This window comes from Urtica dioica, chromosome 5, assembly GCF_054948205.1.
Source record: "Urtica dioica subsp. dioica isolate 48M chromosome 5, U.dioica_male_clone48M_v1_H2, whole genome shotgun sequence".
In the NCBI taxonomy this organism is placed as follows: domain Eukaryota; kingdom Viridiplantae; phylum Streptophyta; class Magnoliopsida; order Rosales; family Urticaceae; genus Urtica; species Urtica dioica.
Window position 1 is genome coordinate 35,912,948 of NC_142760.1, and position 24,081 is coordinate 35,937,028.

The 24,081-nt window shown below is 40.7% G+C and overlaps 2 long non-coding RNA genes across 2 annotated transcripts; both read left to right on the forward strand.

Annotated features, from left to right (window-relative positions):
* The first annotated feature begins 18,758 nt into the window (after positions 1–18,758).
* On the forward strand, positions 18,759–19,174 carry LOC149398150 (uncharacterized). The gene is made up of 3 exons (XR_016297114.1): positions 18,759–18,879; positions 18,969–19,043; positions 19,126–19,174. It is a non-coding gene; the product is annotated as an uncharacterized LOC149398150 (long non-coding RNA).
* Positions 19,175–21,389: 2,215 nt separating this feature from the next.
* On the forward strand, positions 21,390–23,282 carry LOC149398151 (uncharacterized). The gene is made up of 3 exons (XR_016297264.1): positions 21,390–21,514; positions 21,899–22,015; positions 23,028–23,282. It is a non-coding gene; the product is annotated as an uncharacterized LOC149398151 (long non-coding RNA).
* Positions 23,283–24,081: the final 799 nt, after the last annotated feature.

A 24,081-nucleotide genomic window follows, 5' to 3' on the forward strand; every position in this document is an offset into this window, starting at 1 on the left:
TGAGAACATGAAGATGTTGAAAGAAGAAACCATAAGTGAGTTCTATGTGCGAGTTAGAGATCTCTCTAATGAGTCTCATTCCTTGAGAGAACCCATGTCAGATGGTAAACTTATGAAGAAAATTATGAGGTCTCTTCTTGAGAGATTCAGGATCAAAGTGACTACCATTGATGAAGTCCATGACACATCTAAGATGAAAGTGGATGAACTGATTGGTTCTCTTCTAACTTATGAGATGGCCCTCAACGATTGACCAGAGAAGAAATCCAAATGAGTCGCTCTAAAAGCTGCCAATTCTGAATCGTCTTTTTGAAAGGCAGATGGATCCAGTGAGTATTACAAAGAAGCTCTTGCCATGATGGCCAAGAACTATGGTAAATTTATGAGACGATTTGAGAAGCATACCACAAACACGTCAGGTCCTCAAAATGCTCCGTTCAATAGAGAAAAGCCTCCGGTACAAACAGGGGAACAGCTATAGAAAAGGGAGAGAAGATAGTTACACTGCTCATTCCAACAAAGGGAAAGACATTCAGTGTAGGGAATATAAGGGGTTTTGGAACATACAAGTCGAGTGTCCCAACTACCAGCGGAGACAACAGAAAAACTACAACTCTACTCTCAGTGATGAAAAAAGTGAGTCAGACAGTGGGGAAGAAGATGGCAACTCAAGCAGTCTGACTACGTGTCTCAAATCCGTTCTACCAATGTTCCTCAGAACTCTAATTTTAAAGATGATGAATTTCTTCTCAAAGCTTAAGAGATAGTTATGTCTCAGGCTGGATATTCTTCACTTCCTCACGATAATCCTCTGGAAGAAGATGAATTGAGTGATGAAGTTCTTCTGGAAGCCTATAAGACTCTGTTTGTAAAATGGACTGATGAGTCTAATGTCTTTCTCAAGCAAAAGAATAGGATTGATGTCCTAGAAGTGAAAGAAGTACACCTCTTGGAAACGATTGTTGAGCTGAAGAAGGATTCTCCAGAGTCTCTGAAAGAGATAACTGAATCTCTTCTTTCTGGGAAGACAAATCTCCTTGAAACTATTGGAGAATTGAAGAAGCAAGTCTTGAAGTGCACAAATAAGCTTGCCACTATGAAAAAATCAATTCAAATGTTGAATTCAGGTACTACTAATATGAATGATATATTGAAGACTGGTCATCCCTCATCATGTCATAGAGGCCTTAGTTATCATGCCTCTTCAAGCTCTCCCCAGAAGATTGTGTTTGCTCTTCTTCAAAGGTGTCTAATTAGACGTCTCAACTGAAGTCTTCAACACCCAAAAAAAAAAACTTCTAAGAATTATGGTATGAGGTTCAATCTAAAGAGTAACTGGAGATGCCACCATTGTGGGAAGCAGGGGCACATACGTCCATTTTGTTACTCCCTATATTGCAGGTTCTCGGAAGGAAAGACTCTTGGTGACAGACTTCAGGATACGGCTATCCCCATCCAGAGCAAGTTTCCTCATGTGAAGATTGATTTGAAGACGAAGACCATCAATAATCCTCCCATGGTGGTTAATAGGGAGTTGAGAATCAAGGCAGATCACAAAGCCATGGTAGCTTACACCTCTTTAAGGGTTCCAACTAGTGATGTTTGGTACTTTGACAGTAGTTTCTCTCGTCATATGACTGTAGAAAAATCTTCTTTGAACATTGTGAAGACTTGTGCTAAAGGTCATGTAACTTAGGGTGGTGGTACAACTGGTACTGTGGTAGGTAAGGGAAAGGTAAATGTTTATGGTTTGCCTACTCTTGATAACATTTTTCTGGTAGAAGGTCATAAAGCTAATCTGATCAGTATTAGTCGATTATGTGATCAAGATTTGACAGTTACATTCACCAAAATTACTGTTATATTAATGGAGACGATGATGATACAATTTTCATGAAGAGATCTAGATCTCCTGACAACTGCTACTTTTGGAGTCTTCCTCCTATTATCTCTATTGCTTGTCTAGTAAGCAGGGAAGTTGTCACAAAACTCTGGCATAATGGCATAAGGGAAAGCAAAAGCAGAACCATCCAAAAAATGGCACGTGTTATGCCTCATGTCAAGAAGATCTCCTATAACGTTTGGGATGGGGTGTGGAAAACCCAAAAATTCGTCCACCAACTAAGAAATGTGGAGGGGGAGAGAACCCAGGGTCAAGCATTGTCATATTTCTTGAAGAGTTATGGAGCCTTCAAATGTGATAGAGTTTGCCAGAGATGAAGAACTCGCTGCTTTCTCTAGTGATGTCTCGAATGGTGTTCCTAACACTGTCAAGAACTATGATCCAGAATCTGTCTCGGGTGAAGAAGAAGATTTTATTGTAAATGTTTGCCTCATGTCCATAATTGAGCATAAAGATATCACTGAAGTCATTCATGATGAATTCTGGATGAGTGTCATGCGAGAAGAACTGGTTCAGTTTGAAAGAAATGTGGTATGGAAGATGGTCTCGAGGCCTGAATCTGTCAACGTCATTGGGATCAAGTGGACTTTCAAGAACAAGTATGATGATCTTGGGAATGTCTCCAGCAAGTAGGCCAGACTTGCTACTCGGGGCTATACTCAAGTGGAGGGTATTAAGTATGAAGATATAGTTGTGCCTATTACCATATTGGAAGCTATTCGATTTCTCTTAGGACTTTCTTGCCTTATGAAATTCAAACTATTTCAGATGGATATCAAAAGTGATATCTTAAATGGTCAAATAAATGAAGAAGTCTTCGTGGAGCAACCTGAAGGGTTTGTTAACCAATTTTTTCCTAATCATGTCTACAAACTTCAAAAAGCCCTGTATGGACTTAAGCAAGCCCCCCAAGCAGGGTATGATTGCCTGGCTGAGTATCTTACCCAAAATGGATACAGTAGGGGAGTGACTGATCAAACCATATTCATCAAGAACACTACTACAAATTTAGTTTTCTGATGCGCATGACTATCAGGTGCGACTAGTCGCACCTAAAAGTCGCATCTAAATGACTTTCGGGTGCGACTAGTCGCATCAGATTGTCAACCAGAAGTTCAAAAAAATTTCGCTAATTTTTTTTTTCTTTTGAGTATCAGGTGCGACTTTGTCGCACCTGATTGTTTAAAATTTTAAGCGGGCCAATTCTCCCCCTCATTTTTTCATTCAGTTTTAAAATGGGAAAGAATTTAAAAGAAAAGAAAGGACACGGGAAAGAGAAAGAGAAGAAAGAAAGAAAAGAAAGAGGAGAGAAAGGGAAAGAGAGAGATGGAGCCGAGAAAGAGAGAGCCGAGAGAGAGCTCCACCGCGCGCGCGTCCCAGCCGAGCAGAGCGCCACCGCCGCGAGCTCGCCGTGGCCGCCGTGACCCATCCTCCACCGCGCGCTTCAGGCCGAGGAAAAGAGATGTCGCCGGGAGTCGCGAGAACGCCGGAGCAAGAGCGACCACCGAGGAAGGAGTGAGTGGTTGCCGGAGAATCTAATTCCACGAAAATAAGGTGAGGAAGTCTCTTTCTCGGATGGATTTTCGAGCTAGGGTTTACTGCTCATAATTTGGGGATTTTGATTCCTGGATGATTTCTAAGCAATTGATTGTGTTTAGTTGATCTTTGGACTCGATTATTGATGTTGAGGACTTGAAATTGGTGATTGGTTTCGGATTTCTTGGTTGTGGTTTGAATTTGGCCGAATTTGTGAAAAAGAAAAACTGCTTGAACTGCCTCTGTAAATCGACGTGGACAGACCGATATGATTTGAGTTCTTATTTTTGGATATTTTTCATGGATAGTAGATTGTATGAGCTTTCTAAAATGACCAAGAACATGTAAATCTATTGAGTATTGAATGCGTTATGAATTTCCAAAGTTTGTGTTTCGCAACAGTAAAACGGGATTTCCAGAATTGTAACAGTGAATCACGGGCTGTTTTTGAGATAGCTATTCTTGTCGTATATATGCGTGTAATATCTCGTTAGAAAGCTACATGAGTCTACTTTCATTTGCCGCTAGAATGAATCGATTTCAAGTTTTGTACCTCGAGTTATGATGGATTAAGCGCTAGTGGGTCAGGCTGTCGGGAATTCTTTTGACTTGTTTATGTTTGTCGAGCGTTCGATTCTTGTGAGACCGACGCCGCAAAATCCGAGGAGGAAGAAGGAGTGAGGGTCCGTGTTTTCTGATTCGCGTGGTCCGATTTTGATTTTTCTCGCCGTGCGCTCAGCCCCTACTCACTCTCCGCCGTGCGCTCGCCTCGTCCCGAGTCTCTGCAGGTTAGTGTTTAGTTTAGAATTTGTGATTAGTTTGTGAAATTGTGAAATAGTAATATGTTTAGTTTAGTTTAGTTTGTGAAATTATAATTAGTTTAGTTTGTGATATACTAATATGTTTAGGTTAGTGTTTAGTTTAAATTTGTTTTTGTTTTAATTAGTTTTGATATATTGTAATTTATCAATTATGAATTGTAATTAGTTAATGAAATTAAAATTAAGATTAATAATTGTAATAATGTAATAATGTGATTAGTTTATCAATTAGGAATTGTAATTAGTTAATTAGTTAATTGATTAGTAATTGTAATAATGTAATTAGTTTAAATTTGTTTTTGTTTTAATTAGTTTTGATATATTGTAATTTATCAATTAGGAATTGTAATTAGTTAATGAAAATAAAATTAAGATTAATAATTGTAATAATGTAATTAGTTTATCAATTAGGAATTGTAATTAGTTAATTGATTAGTAATTGTAATAATGTGATTAGTTTAGGTTAAAATTAAGTTTAGGTTAAAATTAGTTTAGGTTAAAATTAATATATAATCAGCATATTAATTTTTTTTTTTAAGATAAAGAGCATCAGATGCGACTAGTCGCACCTGATAGTCAAGACTTTCAGGTGCGACTAGTCGCACCTGATAATAGAAGACTTTCAGGTGCGACTTTTCGCACCTGATAATCAAGAGGATTATCAGGTGCGGACTTTCGGGTGCGACTTTGTCGCATCTAAAGTCGCACCTGAAAGTACTTTCAGGTGCGAAAAAAGTCGCATCTGATGCTATATTTTGTACTAGTGGAAGTCTGGGAATAATGTGATAATTGCTCAATAAAGAAATCGAGTATATGAATTACTCGATTTTTTCTTCTTATTAACTGATGAATTTACAGAGTAGTTATATACATCAATGAATCCAATCGGTTACAACTTACTCCCATAAATCAGGCTAACAACTAACAGATAAGATAAAATATATCTTCCTACTTATTTGCGATGTTTAGAATAATTAAACTAATAACAGATGTTGTTACGTTGTTTTGTTGGCTTTATTTTTTAGTGCAAGTGGTATGGAAAGATGTCGGGTGTTATGTTTCATCTTCTGGATTGACATCTTTCCTCATGTGTGCAGACAGTATTTCAGGCAAGTTTCCAGTTTCGTCTGTTTGCTTCGCTGGCGACTTATTGCTGAGTTATTGCCTCGCTGCTATCTTCATTACAAGATATCTGCCTCGCTGGAGCCTTCATTGCAAGATATCCTCCACTGCTATCTTCATTGCACGAATATTCACTTTGATGGAGTCTTTACTTTGTGATATTCGCATGAGGCCGGGTAAGGAAACCCGAGATATCTTCCAGGATTGTTCAGCTGCTATAAAAGCCGTATGCTCTCCCTTAGCAGCCTTGACACTTTTGATCAAATTCTCAGAGCTCTTAGACGTGCAAGACCGGCGGACTGGGAGGCTGTGTGTTTTGGTTTTAAGTGGTGTATTCTCTCAAACACTATTCTACAGATTGAGTGTATGTGAGATTTGGGTTCTTGTGCTTTTCGTGATTGAAGGTTCACGTACTACTGAAGACTGAAGGTCATCCGAGCCAGGAGGTTGCTCGAAGGGTGGAATTGAGACGGAGCTCAAATTCAGGGGGAGTCCCTGTCTAGGTGATCACTGGTAGTAATAGTCTCTAGGTTTTATTGATTTGTTGATTGTAATCAGATATAACCTTGTGTGTACTATTGACTACAAGATAGTGAAAATCCTTTCCACTGGCAGCGTGCCTCCAGATGTAGGTGTGTTTCACCGAACTGGGTAACCATATCCTGTGTACTTTGTTTACTGCACTTTTTGTTGTTTATCCATATCTGTGTTCAAGCAAGTTGTCGGACACATTGTCAACACATTGTGTGCGACATCTTGCCATTGCAACTAATCAGAATTTCAATTGGTATCAGAGCAGGCACCTTGATCTCTTAGGTGGTTTCCTGTATTTTCTTTCTAATTGCCTATTATGGATAGTTCCCGAGAAGGAGGTTCTGTCAATCGCCCTCCAGTACTCGACGGAACCAACTATGGATATTGGAAGGCACGCATGACCGCCTTCTTGAGGTCCCTGGATAGTCGAACATGGAAAGCTGTGATACATGGGTGGGAAGCTCATGTGACTACTGATGACAAAGGAGCCCGTACTTGAACCAAGCCGGAAAAAGACTGGACCCCCACTGAGGATGAGGTGGCCCTTGGTAACTCCCGTGCTCTCAATGCTATATTTAATGGTGTTGATAAAGATATTTTCAGGTTGATAAATACTTGCACTACTGCCAAAGAGGCCTGGGAAATCATCGATGTTGCCTATGAGGGAACTACAAAGGTCCGGGAACAAAAACTTCAGTACCTCACAACCAATTTTGAAGCTCTCACGATGCTCGAGGACGAAACTGTCGCTGAGTTCAACGTTCGCATTCGTGATCTCGCCAATGAATCATATTCTCTCGTAAAACCCATGACAGATGAAGATCTTGTTCAAAAAACCCTGAGAGCTTTGAGCTCCAGATTCAAGATGAAAATCACGGCCATTGAGGAAGTTCATGATCTAAAGACGTTGAAATTCGACGAGCTAATGGGATCTCTCATGACATTTGAACTCTCTCTTCCTAAGGTGGAAAAGAAACAAAGAGGGATGGCCCTCAAAAGTTCTGTTCATGAACCAAGGGATCAGGTATATTCAGACTATGACAATGATATTGATGATACTATTGCTATGCTTGCAAAAAACTATGGCAGGGTCATGAAAAGACTCAATCAGATGAATGGGAAAAATGTCTCACAAGATGTCAAGGACAACTTCCAACAACGTTTCCAGAAAAATACTTATCCTCACAGGAATAGTAAAAGTGGTGAACGATCTGGGAAAGGCAAAGGCATTCAGTGCCACGAGTGTGAAGGATTTGGACACATTCAGAAGGAGTGTCCCAACTTCCTCAAGAAACAGAAAAAGGGATACAATGCTACTCTTTCGGATGAAGAAGATGAAGAGAGCGACTCAGATCAGATAAGTAATTTTGTAGCCTTTACTGCTTCTGTTCATACTCATGAGTCTACTAATGAATTTGGTGAATGCTCTCAGAAATATGTTCTTGATGATGAACTATCTGACGATGCTATGAATGAAGCCTACAATACCCTTCATACCAAATGGGTTGAGGAATCTCAGATTCTAGACAAACAGGGTGCTCTCATCCTTACCCTGACTGAAGATAAAGCAAGACTTCTGGAGACTATTGTGGATCTAAAGAAGGAAGTCAATCGTCTGAATGGCGAACTCGAGCACATGACTAAAACTGTTAGAATGCTGAATTCTGGGACTGACAGTCTTGACAAAATCCTCACCATCGGCAAACCCGCGAAGAACATGAAGGGACTTGGATATACCCATGGAGCTTCATCATCCCAGACTACGTTCGTTCCTCAAAAGCAGACTAGTCAGATGTCGCGAAACTTGCCTCAACCATCTGGTAACAACAAATCTCATGACATTTCTCGATATCATCAATTTGGACCAAACAGGTCTCCTGCCAACAGACCTCGTTGGGTATGCCATTATTGAGGAAGTTCATGACCTAAAGACGTTGAAATTCGACGAGCTAATGGGATCTCTCATGACATTTGAGCTCTCTCTTCCTAAGGTGGAAAAGAAACAAAGAGGGATGGCCCTCAAAAGTTTTGTTCATGAACCAAGGGATCAGGTATATTCAGACTCTGACAATGACATTGATGATACTATTGCTATGCTTGCAAAAAACTATGGCATGGTCATGAAAAGACTCAACCAGATGAATGGGAAAAATGTCTCACAAGATGTCAAGGACAATTTCCAACAACATTTCCAGAAAAATACTTATCCTCACAGGAATAGTAAAAGTGGTGAACGATCTGGGAAAGGCAAAGGCATTCAGTGCCACGAGTGTGAAGGTTTTGGACATATTCAGAAGGAGTGTCCCAACTTCCTCAAGAAACAGAAAAAAAGATACAACGCTACTCTTTCGGATGAAGAAGATGAAGAGAGCGACTCAGATCAGATAAGTAATTTTGTAGCCTTTACTGCTTCTGTCCATACTCATGAGTCTACTAATGAATTTGGTGAATGCTCTCAGAAATATGTTCTTGATGATGAACTATCTGACGATGCTATGAATGAAGCCTATAATACCCTTCATACCAAATGGGTTGAGGAATCCCAGATTCTAGACAAACAGAGTGCTCTCATCCTTACCCTGACTGAAGATAAGGCAAGGCTTCTGGAGACTATTGTGGATCTGAAGAAGGATGTCAGTCGTCTGAATGGCGAACTCGAGCACATGACTAAAACTGTTAGAATGCTGAATTCTGGATATACCCATGGAGCTTCATCATCCCAGACTACGTTCGTTCCTCAAAAGCAGACTAGTCAGATGTCGCGAAACTTGCCTCAACCATCTGGTAACAACAAATCTCATGACATTTCTCGATATCATCAATTTGGACCAAACAGGTCTCCTGCCAACAGACCTCGTTGGGTATGCCATTATTGTGGAAGAAAGGGACATATCCGTCCTTTCTGCTATCGTTTGTATGGGAGGAATGTCCGTCAGCACAGGTCCATCCACAGAAATGTCTCTTCTCATCAACAACCTGCTACTCGGTTGGAATGGAGAGTGAAAAATGCCTCTTATCGTGCCAATATTGCCTACACCTCTCTGAGTGCTTCCACCGGGAATGACTGGTACTTCGACAGTGGCTACTCTCGCCACATGACTGGGGATCACACCTTCCTGACCAACGTAAAACCTTACTCCAACTGCCATGTTACCTTTGGAGATGGAGTCAAAGCCAAAATTGTGGGTAAAGGTCAATTAAACTATCCTGGTATGTCTTGTTTGACTGAGGCTTTGTTGGTAGAAGGACTCACTGCTAATCTTATTAGTATTAGTCAACTTTGTGATCTGAATTTGCATGTCAACTTTACTCGTGATAAGTGTGTGGTGATTAATGAAGACCAGGATGAACTTATGCGAGGAAACAGATCTCGTGACAACTGCTATATGTGGTCCCCCGTACCAACAAGCAATTGTCTCTTGACCAAAGTTGACGAAACCAAGCTGTGGCATCAAAAGCTTGGTCATCTAAATCTCAGAAGTATGCAGAAAATTGTCTCTGAGAATGCTATCATCGGTGTCCCAAACCTGAAGATTGTCGAAGGTAAAATTTGTGGTGAGTGCCAGATTGGGAAACAGGTCAAGAAGTCCCACAAGATGGTGCAACATCTTACCACATCTCGGGTTCTGGAACTTCTCCACATGGACCTGATGGGACCGATGCAGGGCGAGAGCCTTGGAGGGAAGAGATATGTGTTCGTCTGTGTGGATGACTACTCCAGGTACACTTGGGTTGATTTTATTCGTGAAAAATCTGACACTTTTGCTGTTTTTGAAGCTCTTTGTAAGAAGGTTCAGAGAGAAAAAGGAGAGAGCATAGGCAAAGTGATCAGAATTCGGAGTGATCATGGGAGGGAATTTGAGAACATGAGCTTTGCTAAGTTTTGTACTGAAGAAGGGATAGGACATGAGTTCTCAGCTCCTATCACACCTCAACAAAATGGAATTGTTGAAAGGAAAAATCGAACCCTTCAGGAGATGGCTAGAGTAATGATGTTGGCCAAGAATATTCCACCACATTTCTGGGCTGAAGCTCTCAATACTGCCTGCCATATTCACAATAGAGTTACTATTCGTCCAGGTACTTCCAGCACTCATTATGAAATATGGAGGGGGAGAAAGCCAAATGTGAAATACTTCCATGTCTTTGGTTGGGTGTGTTATATTCTTGCTGACAGGGATCCACGGCGTAAATTTGACCCGAAAAGTGATGAAGGTATATTCCTTGGATACTCTAGAAATAGTCGTGCATACCGTGTTTTTAACAAACGCACTAAGACTATAATGGAATCAATAAATGTGGTGATAAATGATGATGATCATGATGCTACTAACAGTCCTAATGATGAGGATGAAGTTTTTCCCAGTAACCCAGATGTCAGGACAGATGCTGATAACCCCTTGGACGACATCTCCACTGGAAATCCAAATGTCAGGACTGATGCTGATGACAAAGTTAGCGACATTGTTCCAGATGAAGGCTCCCCTCCTGAGACTGAACAGAGAGTTCCCTCTCGAAGAATTCAGAAAAATCATCCTGCTCATGAGGTGATTGGCGAAATCAATGAAGGAATAAAGACTCGTCCAAAACCTCCTGTTAACTACCGGGAGATGATTGGTAATCTCTGCTTCGTCTCTAAGATTGAACAAAAAAATGTTAACGAGGCTATTGATGATGAATACTGGGTTAATGCTATGCAAGAAGAACTGGTTCAGTTTGAAAGAAACGAAGTCTGGGAGCTGGTCCCCAAGCCTGACAATGTAAATGTCATTGGGACTAAATGGATTTTTAAGAATAAATATGATGAACATGGTAATATAACTCGGAACAAAGCTAGACTTGTGGCGCAGGGCTATTCACAGGTGGAAGGCGTTGATTTTGATGAAACCTTTGCCCCTGTTGCGAGACTAGAAGCTATCAGACTCTTGCTTGGCATCTCGTGTCACCTGCAATTCAAGCTCTATCAGATGGATGTTAAGAGTGCTTTCCTCAATGGGTACCTGAATGAGGAAGTTTATGTAGCTCAACCAAAAGGGTTTACTGATCCCAGCTCTCCACAACACGTCTACAAACTCAGAAAAGCTCTCTACGGCCTTAAGCAGGCCCCTCGTGCATGGTATGAAAGACTGACCCAATTTCTTGTGCAGAATGGGTATACTCGAGGTGGCGTTGACAAGACGTTGTTCGTGAAAAAGGAGAATGGCAATCTCATGATAGCTCAGATTTATGTTGACGACATCGTCTTTGGAGGAATGTCAAGCAAGATGGTGGATCTTTTTGTTCGACAAATGCAGTCAGAATTTGAGATGAGTATGGTCGGCGAATTAAACTACTTTCTGGGCTTTCAGATCAAACAAATGAATGATGGTATCTTCCTTTCCCAAAGTAAGTATGCCAAAAACTTGGTGAAAAAGTTTGGCCTGGAGAAATCCTCTCACAAGCGGACCCCCGCCGCTACTCACATCAAACTCACTAAGGATGAGCATGGAGAATCTGTTGATCAAAGTCTCTACAGGAGCATCATTGGCAGTCTTCTTTATCTCACTGCCAGCCGACCAGACATAGCCTACTCAGTAGGGGTTTGTGCACACTATCAAGCCAATCCCAAAGCTAGCCATCTGGCTCAAGCCAAGCGAATGATAAGGTACATCTCAGGTACTGCTGATTTCGGTTTACTATATACCTATGATACTTCTTCTACGCTTGTGGGATACTGTGATGCTGACTGGGCAGGTAGCACGGTTGATAGAAAGAGTACTTCTGGTGGATGTTTCTATCTTGGAAACAATCTCATCTCCTGGTTCAGCAAGAAGCAAAACTGTGTTTCCTTGTCCACAGCTGAGGCTGAATACATCGCTGCTGGGAGTAGTTGCACTCAGCTCCTCTGGATGAAGCAGATGCTAGCTGAGTATGATGTTGGACAAGATGTCATGACATTATTCTGCGACAACATTAGCGCCATCAACATCTCAAAGAATCCTGTTCAACACAGTAAGACCAAACATATTGAGATCAGACATCATTTTATTCGAGATCTTGTGGAAGAAAAGAAGATCAAACGCGAATACATTCACACCGAGAAACAGCTTGCAGACATTTTCACCAAGGCTTTGGATGCTAACTGGTTTGAAAATCTCAGATCTTCTCTTGGGTTATGTGTTATTGATCAATAGCAATTACTGTTTATCGAAGGATTTTTTGGTCTTAACTTTTGCGCTAATCCTTCGCTGACTCTTGTTCGTGTCACTCTTGTGTTCTTTCTCTCATGGGCCCATGTATCTGGTTGGCCCATTCGACTGGTTTGCCGGGCTAAAATGCCAATTGTTGTCTATCTGGGCCTAAGAACGATCAAGCCCCACTTGAAGTCGCGACGTCGTTTTTCTCCTTGCCATGATCTCGCTCATGCAGACGGTTACTCTCCCAAGAAAGAAAGGGAAGTTATTTCCTGTTTGAATTTCGAAATTTCCTATTCTTCTTCAGCGCTCTTAAGATTTGTTTCCCGAATTTGCTTTCTTACCCATTTTGACAGTTATCTTTGTGGCAGTTTCCCTAAAATCTTATACAAAATGGTTGGGACAAGAAGTGGGATCAGCACTACCACTCCATCAGAGAAAGCCACGATGAAGAAGAAACATGTCGCCACAAAGAAACCTGGGGCTGAGAGTAACATGCATGGTGTCCGGGTTCGAGGTCTGAAACCCAGCATACATGCCGATGGTCAGGCCGGAGGTGCGAACGCTGGGTCATCGGTTCCTCCTAAGAACCCATCTCTCTCTGCCGCCAGAAGCGCTATTCTGAAGAAAGCTGCCCTTTCCATCGCCGATATCACAGGAAAAGAAAGCTCCAGCAGTTCCTCCTCTGAAAAGGGACAAAACGAAGCTGATCGCGAAGAAGAAGTAAGGTCTGGAGAGTCCCCTATCGAGAGCCCCCATAAGATTGTTCGAGGTAACCCTAAAGCTCCTAACATCCCTGATGATAGTTCTAGGGATAAGAATTCGCGTCCTGATGTTCATGAGCCTACACCTGAGGATGTCATTGGAGGGATGATAGGCCTGAATAAAGATGTCACGAAAGATGTGCCCACATCTTCCCTGGGGCTAAAGAGGAAGGGAGACCAGGTTCAGGAGGCTGCAGAGGACATTCTCGCTTCTCTGAAGAAGAAGACTCAGAGAGATGAGGATGTGTGCTTAGCCACTCTTCTGTCTGAGAAGAGGAAGAAGAAGAAGTCTCCAGAAGAAAGCTCTTCGACTGTCCCCATCCCGGCTCAGAAAAAGAAAAAGAAAAAGATGGGCATGATCAAGAAACGGGTGAAGAAGACGGCTCAGACTCCTCTGTCTCCCGTCGTTGTGGATCAGGTGATTGAAGAAGAAGAAGACTCTGTTATCCCTGTTGGATTGGGAAACAAGAGGTCTGTAGGAGGGCAAAAGCTGCCGAAAAATATCCCTGCTGCTCCCATGGATAATGTCTCCTTCCACAAAGAAGATGGTGTTCTCAAGTGGAGATTTGTCTATCATCGCGCCATTTTTCTTGAAAAGGAATTGTCCACAGAGGCGCTGAAAATTGATGCCATTATGGAGCTTCTTCACGACGCCGAGATGCTAAGGACTGTCACTGGCATTGGAGTGTTCTATCCGGCGCTGGTTAAAGAGTTCATTGTTAATCTCTCATCTTCCTTTGATTCTCCTGTAGACCCAGAGTTCAGGAAGGTTTTTTTCAGAGGTCACTGTTTTGAGATCTCTCCTGATGTGATCAACAAGTTTTTGGGTCGTGGGAAGATCATCACCGCTGATCGAGTTCCTTCTCTAGACGTCATCGTGCAAGAAATTACTGGTAATGAGACCAAGGTCTGGCCCTCAAAGGGAACTTTGCCCTCTGCCGAGCTCACTGTCAAGTACTCTGTCCTATATCGCATCGGCATCGCCAACTGGGCTCCCTCCTCTCATGGGTCCAGCATCACCGCAGATCTCGCTCGGCTCATATTTCAGATAGGTACTCGCTCCTCTTTCGACTTTGGTGATTTTGTTTTTGATCACTTGGAAAAACATGCCAAGTCATTTGCAGTAAAGCTTCCCATCGGCTTTCCCTCCCTTATCACTGGGATTCTGCTTGATCAAAACAAGAACATCTTGAGGAGTTCTGATGTGGTGGGTAAGCGTCCTGGTGCCCTTTTCTTCAGTCCCAAATTATTTGAAGGGAAACATGTTCAGGATCTTGTCAGACCTTCTGGCGAGACATCTGACGCACCTGTGAACAAACTTCACTTGAGTTCCATGTCTGAAGATGTTCAGAGAAACGTGGTGAAGGAACTCCTTGAAGAGGTTGAGATTCTGAAAAAGACCATCGAGACTCTCTCGTCCAGGAAAGTCAAGTGTGAAGCTCTTCTCAAAGACCTTACTACCCCGAGCGCTGCCACCTCTTCTCAGACAAGTCCAGCCGCCGGATCTCATGTCTCTGAAGCCACTGAAGATTCTGAAGATGATGTGTATGTCTCTGAGAATGATCAGGATACTGTTGGTTGATTCGTTTCTGGTCTGTAATATTCTCTTTTCTAGACATCGTTTGCTACTTTCCTTTGTGCCTCAGACTGATGTGTTTCGGTTCTGGTCTGTAATATTCTTTCTCTTTTCTAGACATCGTTTGCTACTTTCCTTTGTGCCTCAGACTGATGTGTAATATTATCGTACTTTTGTCTGTTGAATGATATGTTGTTTTTCCCTAGTTCTCATTCCCTTTTCAGGCTGTTGTTCCTCCCTCTGTGTTGGTCGATCCTTGCCTTTGGTATCTTTTTGAGGCAATCAGGGGGAGAGGCGTCATGAGGTCATTTATTTTGACTCTCTTTCTGGTTATGACGCTTGTATGAGAACTGGTCCTGGATGTGCTTGCCTAAAAAATAGCCAAAGGGGGAGATAATTAGGCGTCATGAGGTCATTTATTTTGACTCTCTTTCTGGTTATGACGCTTGTATGAGAACTGGTCCTGGATGTGCTTGCCTAAAAAATAGCCAAAGGGGGAGATAATTAGGCGTCATGAGGTCATTTATTTTGACTCTCTTTCTGGTTATGACGCTTGTATGAGAACTGGTCCTGGATGTGCTTGCCTAAAAAATAGCCAAAGGGGGAGATTGTTGTTACGTTGTTTTATTGGCTTTATTTTTTAGTGCAAGTGGTATGGAAAGATGTCGAGAGTTATGTCCCCACTTCTGGATTGACATCTTTCCTCGTGTGTGCAGACAGTATTTCAGGCAAGTTTCCAGTTTCGACAGATTGCTTCGCTGGTGACTTATTGCTGAGTTATTGCCTCGCTGCTGTCTTCATTTCAAGATATCTGCCTCGCTGGAGCCTTCATTGGAAGATATTCTTCGCTGCTATCTTCATTGCTCGAATATTCACTTTAATGGAGTCTTTACTTTGTGATATTCGCTTGAGGCCGGGTAAGGAAACCCGAGATATCTTCCAGGATCGTCCAGCTGCTATAAAAACCATGCGCTCTCCCTTAGCAGACTCGACACTTTTGATCAAACACTCAGAGCTCTTAGACGTGCAAGACCGGCGGAATGGGAGGCTGTGTGTTTTGGTTTTAAGTGGTGTATTCTCTCAAACACTATTCCACAGATTGAGTGTATGAGAGTTGGGTTCTTGTGCTTTTCGTGATTGAAGGTTCACGTACAACTGAAGACTGAAGGTCATCCGAGCCAGGAGGTTGCTCGAAGAGTGGAATTGAGACGGAGCTCAAATTCAGGGGGAGTCCCTGTCTAGGTGATCACTGGTAGTAATAGTCTCTAGGTTTTATTGATTTGTTGATTGTAATCAGATATAACCTTGTGTGTACTATTGACTACAAGATAGTGAAAATCCTTTCCACTGGCAGCGTGCCCCCAGATGTAGGTGTGATTCACTGAACTGGGTAACCATATCCTGTGTACTTTGTTTTCTGCACTTTTTGTTGTTTATCCATATCTGTGTTCAAGCAAGTTGTCGGACACATTGTCAACACATTGTGTGCGACATCTTGCCATTGCAACTAATCAGAATTTCAACTTACATCGGATGCCTTTGACGCAGTGATCCAGATGACCTTTTTGAACTTGCTTCCAATCTTGTCGCCGACTTTTAGAAGGTCGTTATGGAGATGTTCGAGCATGGTTGTCTTACCAGCCCCACCCATCCCATGGACTCCAATCCTCATTGCTTTCTCATCCGCCAAGCAACGCAATATCTCTCCTTTTGTCTTCTCCGCCGGCGTGTCGCCTCCAAACAGCCCTGTCGTCGTCGGCTTCTCATTCCCACGCCGCGGTAACGTCCTGACCAAACTTCCTTCTCGAAAGTTAACACCTTCTTCGTATAGTTTATCGACTTCTGGAATCATTTCTTCAACTCTTCTTCCCACCCCTGCCCGTTCTAAGAATTTTACCTGCCTCGCTTCGTATCCGATTTCTTCTACGGCACAAGTCATATCATCCACACTTTTCATCCATAATTTGAGTTCCTCTGTCCCCTCGGTCTCTTCAGGGATAATTTCGGTTTCGAGTCTCGACTTAAGATCTTCCTTTCGACACTTGAGTTTCTCCGAGGCCTTTCTGAGAGCGCGCATGTTCTTTTTTATGTGTCTGTGATGTTTCGATCGTTTGGCTGCTCCAGACGATGCACATTCCACAACAGGGCCAATTACTGCAGCGACAATCTCCATTCCTACATCATTGAAATTTACTCTTTACTGTTAGTGTGATTTACATTTAAAAAGTTACCATTCGTAAATGAAAGATGCATGAAATTCGCAAAAGAACCACCGTATTAATGTTCCATATGCTTTATATGTAATATTAAAAATGTATCATTATATTTAAATTAAAATAATACCTTAAAGCTTTGAAATTGCTTCATTTTAATATATGTTTTTAGGGTCAAAATGTAATCTAATAAGTTTCTTTCAAGATATTTTGGTTTGTAAACTATGTTTCTGGTGTTGAACTCTATAAATAATGAATAAAATTCTTCAAAACTAATGAGTGTTGTACCAATATGCTCAAGGAATATTAACGAGAGAATTGCCACAAAAAAAAAATAATAAAAAAAAAATTAAAGGATTATATGTTTAAAGAAAAAAATATTTAACAATAAGTTCAAGAACTTACGACACAAATACAAGACAATTGCTTGCTTGATGATTCACAATAGATTTCAACAAAGTGTACACGTACGGATCACTGCAAATAGAGGGGAAAAAATATTAACAAATTTTATAGTGAATGTATGAACAATTTTTATTTATCAAATTAGTCAAGTAAAGGTTTCACATTTTATTGTGAACTTAGTACCTTGGGTGTGTTTTAATTCGCATTCAAAAATGCTTTTCTTAGCTTAAGTACTATGGCTAGTTCTCAAACGATTGTGAATCGTCAAACTATTTTATAAAATCTTGAATTTTAGACAGCTAGTCATATCTAACACAATAAACCCATGCTAATTAATATATATATATATATATATATATATATATATATAATTCTTTGAAGTACTAATGATTCTGAAGTCTCTGTTGCGTTTTTCTTGTTATTTATTTGATCTTATACACTACCATAAGCCAAAAAAACCATATGAAAGTGATAAAAGGTTCACATCAGAACCAAGAGCCATACACACACACACACACACACACACACACACACATATATATATATATATATATATATATATATATATATATATAGGACTATCAGAAGAATTAAGTAATTAAAAAAAAACTATCAAAGATCTAACATCAGGTAGTACTTCGACTGATTCAAAGCAGACTAGCTAGCGGAATCAGCAATATCAGAACAAACTATTACGTACCCATATATATCAATAAAAGTTAAATAATCTAGAATATATCAGAACACATATAAAATCGGCCAAATACACAGATCTAATAGTTTTAGCAGAAAAGTAAAGATTGAGACGAGATTTTATTTTACCAATGTTCACTACCAAAGGCTACATCGCCCTTGAGCTCAGGCGTAGAAGCTCTTCCACTGAGATAATTAAGAGAAACAGCTAACTTTCGCAAAGCTAAAATGAAATTTAACTCTAATAGCTACTCTTTTTTTCTTTTCTTTTTTAGAAATTGCCTCAACTACCACCGTTTGATAAGTTTTTTCAATTTCTTATTAAAAACTTAATTTGGTCAAAAATATTACTAAACCACTCGTACAAATACAATTATACTCTAAAAAATTGATGTCAATTGTTGACATAAATATCAATAATAGATATCGATTATTGACATCTATGTCGACAAACAGAGAACACAAAACTCACATATGTCAATAATAGATGTCAACTGTTGATATAGAGATGTCAATTATTGACATAATGCTCAGGGTAAAATTATATTTGTACAAGTAGTTTATTAATATTTTTGAACAAATTAAGGTTTTGGTAAAAAATTGAAAAAAAAAATTATCAAATAGTGATAGTTGATGCAATTTCTTTCTTATTTTTCTCATAAAGAGCTACTCTTTTTTCGTCTTCGAAATATTCAAATATTTTGATAACCAATCACACCATTTTTTTTTTTTTTTTTTTTTATTATTGAGGGAACACCATGTCCATGTTTTGTTGTTGTTGACCCCGCTGAACCTTTAAATTATTAAAGTAAACAATCCTGTACTTATAGATACACGAAAATACTTTTACACCCTCGCAAACAAAACCAATGAAACACAATCACATTTCACATCACGTACCAAAAGCCGTAACCATGTACCGCGTGGCACCGAATCAAAACCCAAACCTCATTCCGTCTCCGATTTCACCAAATCGCCGTCAATATATCGCCGAAACAGATGGTGGATCTCCGATTTCTTTTTTTGGGAACTTTGTTAGTTTCTTGCGAGAGAGAAATTCTGTTGATTTGATTGAAAAAAAAAACATTCGGATGGGAGCGACACTCTTTCGTCTGAGTTAGTTTTTAATTTCTAGTTTTGTAAGACTAAAAGTGGAATGACATTATATAATCTTGTGTGTGATTCAATTCAACTACATACTGATTTTAGCCTTCTTTTTGCTTTGCAGGGTTGGATTCTAATTTCAAGATATTAATATTCGTACCTCAAAGAGACTAGACTGCTTTTTAAGAAAGCTCGCAATGTGAGTATATCTCTCTTAATTTCAACTCGTGTTTCTTTTTTCCTTGAACTTCCGTCGAATTGTGAAATATGTGCTTGTGTAGAATTAGGATTTGATGATAGCTAAGTTACGTATCATGTTAAGAAGTACAAAACCAGGCCTATTCGTAGCCCTTTTGCTATGGCTGGTTTCTATGTCTAACGTTAGCAATCATTTGTTTGATAGTTATTTAAACGAGAAATTAGAAGCCAAAACTTCAGACTCACCAGTGGAGTTCTGTCCAGGTATGTCAAATAATGTCGCATTGTTACTATGCAAATTTTCTTCGTTCACGATCATCAAGAGCAAATTGGACCAGAGACCAATCAGTGGCACCAATATTCTTGAACTTCTCAATCTGTTCAGAAGGAAAAAAAGAAAGTGAACTTCTTGATACTCTTGATACATATTTTCCAGGTAAATTTATAATAAAAAGAGTTATGCTTGTATATACCGTTAGAGCAGGTGTTCATAAAGCTTGATAAATATATAGTTTTTAGGGTAATTAAGCTAAATAGCCTCCTGAAAATAGTCAATTTATTTTTAGCCCACATTTTGTTAATAAGTGGTAAATAGCCAGGAGGATTTATTTACAGCCAAAATAGGACGAGACTACCCTTATATTTTCCCGCCCACTATGTATCGGGACATTAATACGTGATCAGCTCTAATATTTGGATATTAATGCACGCGAAAATCGATGAGTAATTGTAATGTATAAACTTTTGTAAACGCTCGACTTGTGAATTCGAATAAAATGGACGAGTTTTAATTCAAATTCTTGTTGCACATGAGACGTCCTTAAATTCTAAATATCTTGGAAAATGATAATATTTAAGGTCGATGAAATTTCGGAATGAGAATATTCGAGTGAACTCGATATTGTTTCCGAATAAAACTATTCAGAATAGACTCGGAGATTTAAAAATCTCGAGAGTAAAAATAAATTCCGAGATCCCTTAAATATATTCATGATAACGGGAAATAATGATTATTTTCTCGGTTATTTTCCAAGATTATTTTTAATTAATTAAGGACAGGATTGTGAGATTTTATTTTGAAAGGACTTATGTGCAACGTTTTGAAGGACGAGATTGAAAGAAAAAGAGAAAAATGGGTCGTTTTAAGAGATTCGTGTTAAAATATTAGTGGACCACTTGTTCACGGGTGGCGTGACGTGAGAGAGCCACGTATTCTCTTAATCCACTCTTCATCTCTCACTCTCGGCCACCTCATCATTTCACTCTCTCTCTTTCTCTTTCTTCTTCTTTCTTTCTTCTTCTCTCCTTCTCTTCTTCGCGCGCGCTCATCTGCAGACACAAGGAAAAGAAAAAAAAATTGGGTTAGCTTGGATCTGCACTCTTGCCGATCACCATCACTAGCACCATCTCGTCTCTCTCTTCTCCTTCCTTTCTTCTTCGTGCGCCATCACCAGCCGAACCACCCTCGTCCACCGTGCGCACCAGTCGAGGGAGCAACGCCGCCGCGAGCTCGCCGTGGCCACCGCCCGAGAAAGAGACGCCGGGAAAGAGAAAGAGCTCGCCGATGAGTCCAAACTCACGGAAATCTTGGTAAGAAATCAAACCCGAATGGATTTGTGAGATCTAGGGTTCTTGGTTTCAGTTTTTGGGGGTTTTGAGTTCGTGAATGATTTCTGAGAAATTGATTGGTTCTAATTGTTCATTGAACTTGTTTAGTGATGGTTGTAGCTTGGGTTTATGAATTGATTTAGGATTTCTTGGTTTTGATATGAAATTGGCCGAAAATTTCATAGCTTATGGTTTTGGACGTTGGTAATTGGGGCTTTTGAGTTCCTGCGTTTTAGTTGATGCTTCTGAGACGTTTCTGAGATTGTTTAAGGCTTGGGTTTTGATCAATATGGCTGGTTGGATTTTTTCTTGATTTTTGGACGAATTTTCTTTGAGATTTCTAACCTGGCCGTGTGTGTGTTTATTTGAGGTTTTCTGATTGTTGTTGTTGTTACGAGGCTGTGATGATATTTGTAAATTCTGGAATCTGGATTGATGATGATTTGACGCCATGATGAGTTGTTTGTGAATCTTGGATACTTGAGATTTGTTTGTTATCGTGGCCGAGTGTTGTCTTGGCCGAGGGCTGTTTGTGGCCGTGAGTTTGGTCTCGGTTATGTGTTTTAGTTCACTAGTTATGTTGCTAAACTCTAAGCCTCGGGAATGATTTATATTGAGCTTGTTTTGTATTTGTTGATGAGTCGGGAATTTTTTGTGACAAGTTGAGATTCGTGCTAGTTGTTCGTTTTCGGATTCTAGGTTTGAGTCGGGAGTTGGACTTTAGGAATTGACTCGATGTTCATTTCTGAATTTCACAGCTCAGTCGCAGATCAAGTCAAAGCGAGCGAGAACCGGCGGAAACTGAGCGCGTCGAAGCCGAAGAGTAGTGAATTCAGAAAAAGATTCTAAAGCTCGATCTCACTCGTGAGTCGTTTATCGCTTTATAGCGTTAGACTCGAGTTTTAATTTTGGATTTGAGATTGTATTCAAGAATTCTTAATTATCTTATTAAGAGATGTTCGAGAATTTAAATTCTGGTTAATTAATTCAGAATTCTCGGTTTGTATGATTTTTCGGATTATTCATTTAATTTATTTAAGACTCATTAAATAATGATTTGGATTTTATTTCGTACTCGTTCTCTGGTACGAACTCGCACGAGTCTTGAATAAGTTTAAATTCCGAAAAGCCGAGAAATAAGTGAATTAAATTCTCGAACCCCTGAACCGACTCGCAGTGAATCCCGATAACGAACCTTAAGCTCGTCAGCTTCTCCCGAATCATTGACTAATGAGATTTCAACTTCAGGTTTTAGTTTCTCGACGCTTCAGGACGTGTTAACGCTTCAGGATGTATAGAGTCACGGGAAGCGTGAAAAGCAAGGAAACTCCGGAAGTCAACAAGTTTTCAGACGATCTTTTCCAGGTAAGTGTGGAGACATAAGTCAACTACTTACCAAGGGTATAACCCTGTTTGCTTGTGCATTTGCTTGCTAGTACACAAGAGTAGGTAAAAGCCTAAAAATGAATAAACTCGAAAGTTAAGGCTTCGGCCACTCTTGCTTGAAAACTTAGCTCGGGTTCGCCCGTTAGGTTCAAACACTAACTTGAACCAGCCTTGTTTGCTTTGTGTGTGGTTAGACTTCTCTTCTAACTCTAGGAAGTAGGTTAGAATCGAGAGGACGGAAGAGCGATAGACTCTCAAATTCAATCGAGAGTAGAGAGTTCGAAAGTCAAATTTCGAGCTTTCAACTTAAAACACTAAACGAGCTTCAAAGGGAAACAATAATTTCTTTCGGGGTTTATCCCGTCACGCTCTTCCGTATATAAGTTTAACGTGTACGCTGCTAGCCGCAGAGTACCCAAACTTTAATTAAACTCGTGTCGGTGGTACCCACAAGTCAACGACTTGTGTTTGTGGCAGACCTAGGTGGTCTGTATGGCGCTGAGTACTCAAAACTGGGGAGAACCCAACGGTAACGGGCAGTCGCCACGAGCGAACCCGATGGTAATGGGCAGTCGCCAAGAGTGAACCCATTCAGCAATGAGCAGTCGCCTCGAGTGAACTCATTGTCGTGCCAAGGGGGCACACATGCGCCGACGTCAGATGAAGATGGTACCACTAGTGGATCCTAGACAATCTTAAAACACCTAAGCCGTCGTAAGACTGCTGCTCGAGGTCTGAGGCTGGCTTATTGTCGTTGTGGAGATCGTAGCAGAAGAGGATGTACGATCTTGCAGAACGACAAGTGAATAGATAGAGTGTGATATCACGCGTCAATCATGCTCTAATGTTATGTTCTAGTTATATCTAGCAATCATTCTGCATTCTTGTGTATTTGCTTGCATGTCACATGGCATTAGTCGTTTTACTTTATAGATAGACTCCCACTTACTGAGTCAATCGACTCATAGTTTTATGACCCTTGGTAATGTAGATAAGGGAAAAGCTGGTAAGCGGGAAACGAGATTGAAGACCGAGACCGAGCGCGTATTGCCTTGACCTATGGGCTATGGGGTTTCTTAATCGGGGGTTAGTGTCTTCTGTTAAAACGTTCCGGAACATATTTGTATAGGAGTCGCTATAAGACTCTAAGTTATAAAAGCGAAAAATTTCCCCGAATTTTCGCAAACTATTTTATTATGTTTAATTTATGTGTTTATATTATGAGTTATGTACAGATTTGAGTTGATCAGTCGCGGTTCGTGAGCGAGCTATCGCTTGCGGGTCGTGACAGATTTTGTGGTATCAGAGCCCCAGGTTTAGCCGTTTCTGTAGACTTGGGATACGTGTTCTCGGTATAGGTCGCAAGTATGCCATGTGATAGTGTTGTGCTCAGAGTCGACCTGTCTAGAGATAGGTTCGACATGATGCAGAATGAGTTGTTAGGAGTTAGATCTCTCCTCCCCGATGAGATTCGTATGTATCGCGATGACCCTTCCTTATTGGCCAACGTTAAGTCGATGGACTCGTTTCACCGCTGACGGTATTATCAGCCGAGATTATGAGATGTTCTAGAAGGTGATACAATACACGTTCGGGGCCAGGGGAGAGGGACGAGTGGGAGGAGTAAGCTTACGGATTCTACTAGCTTGGGTTGGAATCGGTTGTCCGATATGGAAATCGATTGTCCAGGAGATTGTGGACCGGTGTCCGATGTGCTCGAGGATAGACTCCAGCGAGGTAATAAGTATTGGGAGCTTAGTGTAGAGCTCCAATATCTGACGTTGGAATCTGATTGTCTCTCGTTCGCTGTCTTGCGAATGCAGACTGAGTTCCTCGTCGTGACGCGATGTGGTATATGAGTACCTTACCCCCGATGATTGTTTTTCCGGTGGTTGTTCCGCATGATGACGAGAAGGTTGACTGTGACGAGGGAGATTCCGAGGAGGATCCCACTGAGCCTTCGGACGACCCAGCTGCGTAGACATTTGCTTGTCAACCACGAGAGTGGTTGCTTCGTGTGTGTAACGAGAGAACTAGCGTTTTGT